We start from the raw sequence: 7,759 nt of genomic DNA, 5'->3' as shown, positions 1-7,759 counted from the left end.
TTTTATAGAAAATAAGATTTCTTAAATTATGCCACAAAGAAAAGGGGAAAATACAATTTAAAAATCATGCTTCGCAGATATAAATGTAGCACACCATAGCTTTTCTAGAGAAAAGGAGAAATGGGGAGAAAAAAAAAACATGCCTTTTCTCCTGAGAGTAGGATTAAGACACAATTGATTAAATTAGTGCAAGAGACACTTAGAAATTTTTAGAGAGGCTTGGGTGTTCTTTTTAAATAAACGTTATTAAAAAGTCCTTACAGGAGATGTCTCATAAAGTGACATTTTGAATTTTTTCCCCCCCTCTGATTAGGAGAGAATTGAAGTTCAGGAAAGTGATTGRATCTGTGTTTTTGGCTGTTGGAGTAAAACCCAGGTTATCTGGCACACGTTCAGGTGATCTGCTGAATTTACTCTTTCCTCAGATTTTTACTTATAGATTAGTGCCGTTTCACAAAATTCTAACTTTTTACCACAGCCTATTTTTGTTAACCAGTTTCAATTTACAAAGAGCCATTAGTCCCCTTTAAAGCTCTGAAGCAGAAGCTGATAGTAATAACTGGRTTTTATATAGTTCTACAACTAATGTTTTGTACACATAAAGCATATATGCAATAAAGAAATGAAGGCAACACCTTTCTTTTTCCAGCACTTCTGCAAATAAAATGATTGTTTATCAATAAATACATAATAAACTCTAAACTGCATTATAAACTGTGGGAGCTGAATGAATTTCAATTATGCAGACCAATGATACTGTGCCACCCGTTATATAAATCAAAGTTAGGCCTAGGCCTGTAAGCTTTAGCTGCTTCAGTGATTTTTATTGCCATACAAAATGATAACATGAAACCATATAGAACAAGGCAAATTAAGAATCTATTTGGGGGAAACTGCAATTGGCAATACACTTTCTCCTGGAAGCTACATTCACAAGCCAAATGCCTTGTGAGATTTTATCTTCCGTGCACAATGCGATGATATTCCTGTGCATATATGGCTAAATTAATTTTCCCTTATCAACATAAAAATGTAGCTGGCCAAAATAGATTAGAACAGCATAATATGCTGGATCACATTTTATTTAGGTGGAGAAGAGGAAAATATTTAATTTCAGACTGGAATGGTATTGAGCAGAATAAATGATTGAGTTCAAACAAAGGGATCACGCTCTCATTTTTTTTTTCCTGCAGTTCAGCATGAATGAAATGATCTGTAAATTCATGACAAGATGATGATTTTTCTCAGCTGCAGAAAAGAAGATAAACAGCTTTCCCTATGGTTAAACAGAGACTCCTGGTGCTATCAGAGGCCACTCTCACCATTTGAAGGATTATTTTTCTTGGGGCTCTGTCACAGCATTGGTTTGGAGTTCAAGGCTAAGGTGGGATGAGGCCTTCTGTGTCCCACTGGAGCATCCTGCAAATGAGCCCATCTTCTAAACAGCCCCCAGATGCCCACTGCTGTCATTAGAACCCAGCTTGGTCCACAGAGGGCAACCAGCKGAGTTCAAACTGGCCACGGCCAGCTTTATTACTGTCCTACCAATTGCGGGTAAGATTATATTTGCCTTCCCACGTGTGCAGCCTGTCTCACCTTCTGCAAGCAGGAGCCCAATTTACTGCATCTTAGAAACACGGGTGAGTCACCTTTGTGAGGAACTGCAACGCAGGGCCGAGTTTCAAGAGCAGAAGTCTGCTGTTGACAGATGGGACAAATCTCTTCAGGGCCTTGCTGAGAAGTYTTTTTTTTTTTTTTTTTTTTCCCCTGTTGTTTTCTCTCTCTTTGTAGTATAAGTGGGTTTGGGGGTTTGGCTGTTTTTCTGCATTCTTTCTTTAACCATAATACCATGGAGAGTATTTCAGCCTCCAGCTGTTTTTAATGAAAACATTTGAAGAAGAATTTTGCTAGGTGCRTTAAATGCATTTCTCAATGACAAAAAAAAAAAAAGAAAAAGTTCAAACAAGACAGGCACATATACCCAGTGAAAGGAAATTTATTTTGATGTTTACTTCTAGTTTCAGTTGTGTGGATGTTTTTTAATTCAAAATTCAGGCATTACAGGATTGAACCGGTGACCATTTAACCTTAGGACAAGATGATGCTAATTAAACCGAATAATTTTGTTTAATAAAATACATAAACTGAGAGCAATGAAACTGAGGTGGTGTGTCCACTGTAACTTTGCTTGGAGAAGCTCTGTCTATCACAGTTAAAGCTGTTCAGAGCTTCCTACACTTTAGACCTGAAGAAAGTCTTGTGTGCCCAACAAGGTGCCTGGCTTTTGATTTTTTTCTCAGTTGTATCTGTTGGTCTTGTGAATGACATTCCGTTTCCATGCAAATTTCACTTATAGCTATAACTCACCATGTTTCCAAGAAACAATTGCACCTTCTTCCTTGAGGGACGTCATGTCTGGGTAATCAGATGAAATGAGAGCTGTTGAGATAAAAAGTAAATATTAATAATTCTCCAGTATGACCTGATTTTGCCCGTAATAACAATGTCTTTGGTTAAATTTGTAAACTAAATCTAGTTGAAATTGCTGATGAAATAGATTACTCGGTTTGAGCTCTTTGTTATACAAATCAGATGTTTAAACAGCCAACATTTTAGTCTATTATTAGAAAAATTTTTAATGTCAGTTTCAAAGCATAATCCCCATATTTTGGGCAGGAGAAATATGGAAAAAGACTCTTCAAGGCACCAAAGATTTAGCACACGAAAGTGGAGTTCCGGTCAAAAGTTAATCCATGAAAAGGAAACACATTTTCTTCTCAAGGTGAAGAGTGGAAGTGGCACCTGTTGTGGCAAAACATTCCTTGGCAAACACTGTGTCTGCTGATGTTGCAGGAAATGAAAAGCCATTAAAAGGATAATAGAATAAAAGTGCAGTGAGATGTTCAGAAAAATCCATCAATGAAAGGACGGCAAGCAATTGCTAAAGACAGCCCTTTCTAAATGTACTTTTGTTGCCAGAGGATGGAAAATTGAGAGAGAATTTGCAAACAATTGAATTTATGGTAATGGCGTATAAGCATATTGCACCACCAGAGCAACACACAGAGCAAATATAAAAGACAAAATACACCAATGCTTTATGGAAATCCTTTTTTTTTTTTTTTTTTTTTACATATTATCTCCTGGTACTGGAAGCTGTAATATTCTGATGTTAAAATGATATACTTTGCAAAATGCAGTGCTGGTGAGTGATGCGGATGATACTCCTCTCCATGACTGCTTTAAGGTGAATTAACAGACCCAAAGTCATACAAGACACACATAACAGGCAGTTTGCTCCTGGGTGCTCAGGATAGCTTTATTTATTGGCTTTGGTGATATTTGGACAGTCTGATGCTCTTTCCTCCACGTTTTGTGGGTAAATTAACTTGGGATAATTTGAGTCAATTTGAATGTTAACCCTGCTTGAAAATACGCAGTCACAGAGCCTGTTAAAGTCTAGCAGAGGTGACTGCTGAATGACTGGCGGGAGGGAAGTAACGGAGCGATGCTACGGAAAAGGAATGGTAATTCACRCTGCGGAGATGGAGTCTGCCAATAACCGGGGAAACCGGGAAGGGGAAAAAACATTTCAATATGACAGGAAAGTCACAGAGATCTGTGGGGGGGGGGGAAGCTGAGGAATTTCATGTTTTGATTGCGCGTGTGTGTRTGTGTGAAGAAATTACTTGTCTCATTTCGAAGAGATTATTTTCAGGGGGTTTTGCCCCACCGCCTTTGGGTGGGGGGGCTCAGGATAAGGGTGCCCACGGTCTGCAGCACCCCGCGGCGTGTCAGCACCCACTGGGGCTGCATCTTTTGCTTTTGGGGGGACGCTCTTTCCCTGGTGGCCTGAGAGCTGGGCAGTACTGGGTTTGCTAAATTCACCTTCTGTCAAAGATAAATTTTGTTTTCAAACTAGTGGCTGAAAACAGAACATATTGTGGTCAAACAGCCTGGATCAGTTCATGTTGTTCAGGAGCATCTATCTGCGCTCCCTTGGGTGGGCACAGAGACAGCTGACTTGWCCTAGGTTCTTCCTTTCCGTAAATCCTCTGCAAACAAGCTGCCCACTCGGAAAGGCCCTAGGCTGAAGGCATGGAGGAACAAAAGCAACTTTGTGAAGAACAAATAGCATTAATTAAAAAGTCCAGTTTCTACGAGCTATTCCTCAGGCCTCAACAGCAAACACCTGGGATGGAAGAGAGCTTTGAAACACCTAGGGTGGAGCRTTTAGAGAGTGCTGGGAGGTTGCTACAAGGCAACCAGCAGTGATAAGCTCACTGGCTTTCAAAGCAACATAGGACAAGGAAAGCCCAAAGAAATTAACTGGAGCTAAGGAGGTAAGTTGAGGCAGCCTGTCTCAGCCTGGACACGTGGAGAACAGAGCTCGGCAAGTACCGCTGTGGTGAGCAAAAATGTCACGGCAGCCAGCTACTGGCCCTGCTGAGGGAGTGGGACAAGTTTCTGCTAGGCAAAAATCTCTCTAAGCCAAGCCTCTATAATAATGATAAAAGCTTCGGTGTTAGTGGCTTGGGCTGTGGCACAGTCCTGTGTGTCCCTTTCCCTGTAAATGTTTGATAAAATCTAATTAGCATGGATTACTGTGCCGCTGTTATTAATGACTCCACCTGTGCTGAAGCAAAATATTCTTGATTTTATGGGATGTTTTGTTTTGTACTGTTTCACCCTAAGCGTAACGATTCCTAGATTCGTAGAAAACCCGCGGGTGAAGAAGGGGCAGAGGTGGGAGCAGTGGCAGCAGAGGGAAGCCGGTCATTACAAGCAGCGCAGCCTCCTTGGCAGCACGTGAGGATTCGGGTACCTGTGGCGCATTCAACTTTAATTGCGGAGGAAGACCACTGCCAACTGCAGAAACGTTTAACCCTCAGAAATGCTCATCTTACCCATTAGCTCTTTGTTGAAGTGCTGTGTGCCATTGCYGTGGCCAAGTGGGCAGCAGAGCCCTTCTGGCTCGGCTGAAGCTGCCCTCAGGAGGCCTAYGGGAGTGCCGAACGGTTTATTTCTTTGACTAAATTTTTACTGTGTATAACATAAAGACGCAGGCAGCAGCTGTCTTCACGGAGACCTACAGTGTCGAAGGTTGGTTGCGAAGCCAACAGAGGTGGTGATGTCCCTGYGGGGATGTGCCTTGGTTGGCCAAGGGTGGTGGAGACCCAGCTACCTTCCCTCCTGGGGTCATGCTGCTCTCTCCCTGTCTTCCTTTCGGGCACCCAGGAGTTCCATGTGTGCGGCATTGGTGTCTTAGGAGCAGCCCTGCAAGTAAAATAGTGTTCATAGGGCATGGGGGGAGGATATTATTGGTTTTAGTCAGAGCAATAAAAGGCTCTTTTTTCCCGTGGTCATGTTCATCACGAGCGGTCTTGTGATAAAAGCTTTGCCTGATGTATACTTAGCAGGGGGCAGGGGGGAGGTGGGGGAAATTCCCAGATTATTTTTTGTATTAGGAAAAGCAGGGTGGCCCCAGCTAAACTTTTTAAGAAAGAGCCGCAATAGAAATTAGTACAGATAAAATGTTCAGGTTTGAACTACGTCTCCAGTTGTGAACGCGTGAACCCGGCTGTCAGTCAGAAAGCTCTGCTAGACTTCCCAAACTCTGACTGGGAAGCTGCGGCGGCTGCTTTCTTCCCAGGAGATGCCTCTCCCGCTGGTCACCACCAGCAGGGTGGCGGTTTGATGAGCTCTTCCAAGGCTGGCAGGTTTTACTCACCAGCAAGAGACGGTAAGCAGTCAGCAGTCCGTCCTTGCCCCTTCTCCCTCCTCCTGTTTCCCCAGACAGAAATCCTAATGCACCCAGCTGCCTTTAAGAACAGATCTGAGTCACTACTGCATTTGTCACCCTTAACTTTCTTTACTGAGGCAGGATTGCTGAACAGTGGCAAACACGGCACTGCATGCCAGGAATCAAGCAGCATGTTGTGGAGTCCAGCTGTCTAGAAATCACTGTCTGAAGACTGGAGTCAGGCTCTCCTTTTATGTAAATTAAGTAAGTTCTTTATAGAGGGAATATGCATTTCCTTGTCAATCATTGCCTTTTGCCAAGTGTTAAGCTTTCATTCTGCTTCTGTTCACTATCGGTCCTATGTCTTCAATTTATTCTGTATAAATTGAGATGCTGTAATTGGACTTCTCCAAGTCCTCACTGCCTTGTCTTAAAGTATCCCAAGTGTCTGGCCAGTCTTCAATTAGTCTCTGATGGACTGCAGGCATCCTACTTGTTAGCCCATTAGATAACTTCTTATCTTGGTCCATCGTTTCAGCTGCACAGCTCCAATAATTAGGCTTCCTGAGCAGTGCTCATATAAAGAGCACAAAGCCCATACAAAGAGTGCAGAAGAAGAAGCTGTAGGGAAGAAGTTACCCCTGGTATCAATCAACAGCGTGAAGGAAGGAGCTTTGGTCATACCTGTTGGATGCAGAGTCCTGTGAAGCTGGGCTACCGAGCAGACCAGAAAGATGCCAATTTAGTCCATTCAGGAGTGTTTGCTGTTGGGATGAAATGCTTGAAGCAAAGTTCCTTCAGCTCTGACGTGTACATCAAAGCAAAGAATTACTAGAAACTGAGGTAAAGGCAAAACATGCTAACACATCTGGAGAAAACAACTTAGAAAAATAGTTATAACTGCCGTTTATAGTAAGCACTGTTTGATTTGGAAGATGATTACCTTTGCTAATTCAGGGCGAAGACTGAAAAGGTGAATAAGATAAAACAGATTGCCTTTTTGCCAAAACAACTTACTGCCTTTTTCCATCGGCAACTTGTACCAATTTTAGTGGAAAGATGAGCTTGACTGGGGGTTGCAGATGCACATCTGAATCTTCATCATATGGCAGCATATGCAGAACAGGCTGCTAACATGCAAATTATTCTGATTTTTTACCTGCACTATTACTTGAGAGTAGAAAGATATTCAGGATTTATAAATGTCATTTGTCCCCTGGAGAAGGGAGGTTGACTTTAATGGGTGTGAAGGCACTGCAGGTAAGAAATGTTTTAATTTTGTATTCCTACTGGTGATCATACACAACTGCAACGAATATTTATCCAGATGGATGAATGCAAGGATCAGGTTTAGCTTTAAGCTGTCATCACCCCTGGTGAGTCACATATTTTATTGGTCAGTCTTGCTGATATGCCATTTTCCTTGCCTGGATTGTCACGGCTTCCTCAGGTGGCTGTCTGCTCTTCCCTATGCTCGCAGAGTTTCTCCCAGTCGTTCATCAGGCTGCACCAAGTATTTCAGCCATGGGAACTGCRAGAGGGAGCTCGTCCATCCATTACCCTTTGCCAAGAGAGCAGGAGGTTTTTTTATTTGTTTGTTTGGGTTTTTTTGTTTTATTTTTTGAGAGCAGTGGTACTGCCAATATCTTGTATGACGTGATGGACCATGGGCAGTGCAGGAGCCCAACAAAAGGTTAAATCAGRTATTTACCTGGCACCATCTTAATTGCTCAGTAGGGCAACGCAAGGTGCTGCCTGCCCATGCTACTGCTCATTTAACCACGCTTGCATGTAGTTCAGGCAGGAAGAAGTTTTAATAAATTATAGCAGAGCAAGGAGTGGGATTTAACGTGGTGTCATAGAACAGGACATTTTAAAACTAATTCCAGTCTTTCTGGGTCACAGTTCAGCTTCTTTTCTTTGAACTCCTGTAGGGAAATGCAATCTATACTCAGTGTTACAGTGTTCTTTTTCTTTCTTTCTTTCTTTTTTCTTTCTTTTTTTTTTTTTTTTTTT

This window comes from Rhea americana, unplaced genomic scaffold (assembly GCF_003343005.1).
Source record: "Rhea americana isolate MKP2758 unplaced genomic scaffold, rheAme1 scaffold_213, whole genome shotgun sequence".
NCBI lineage: Eukaryota > Metazoa > Chordata > Aves > Rheiformes > Rheidae > Rhea > Rhea americana.
The sequence above is the reverse complement of the archived record's forward strand: the minus strand, read 5'-3'. Positions refer to the sequence as shown.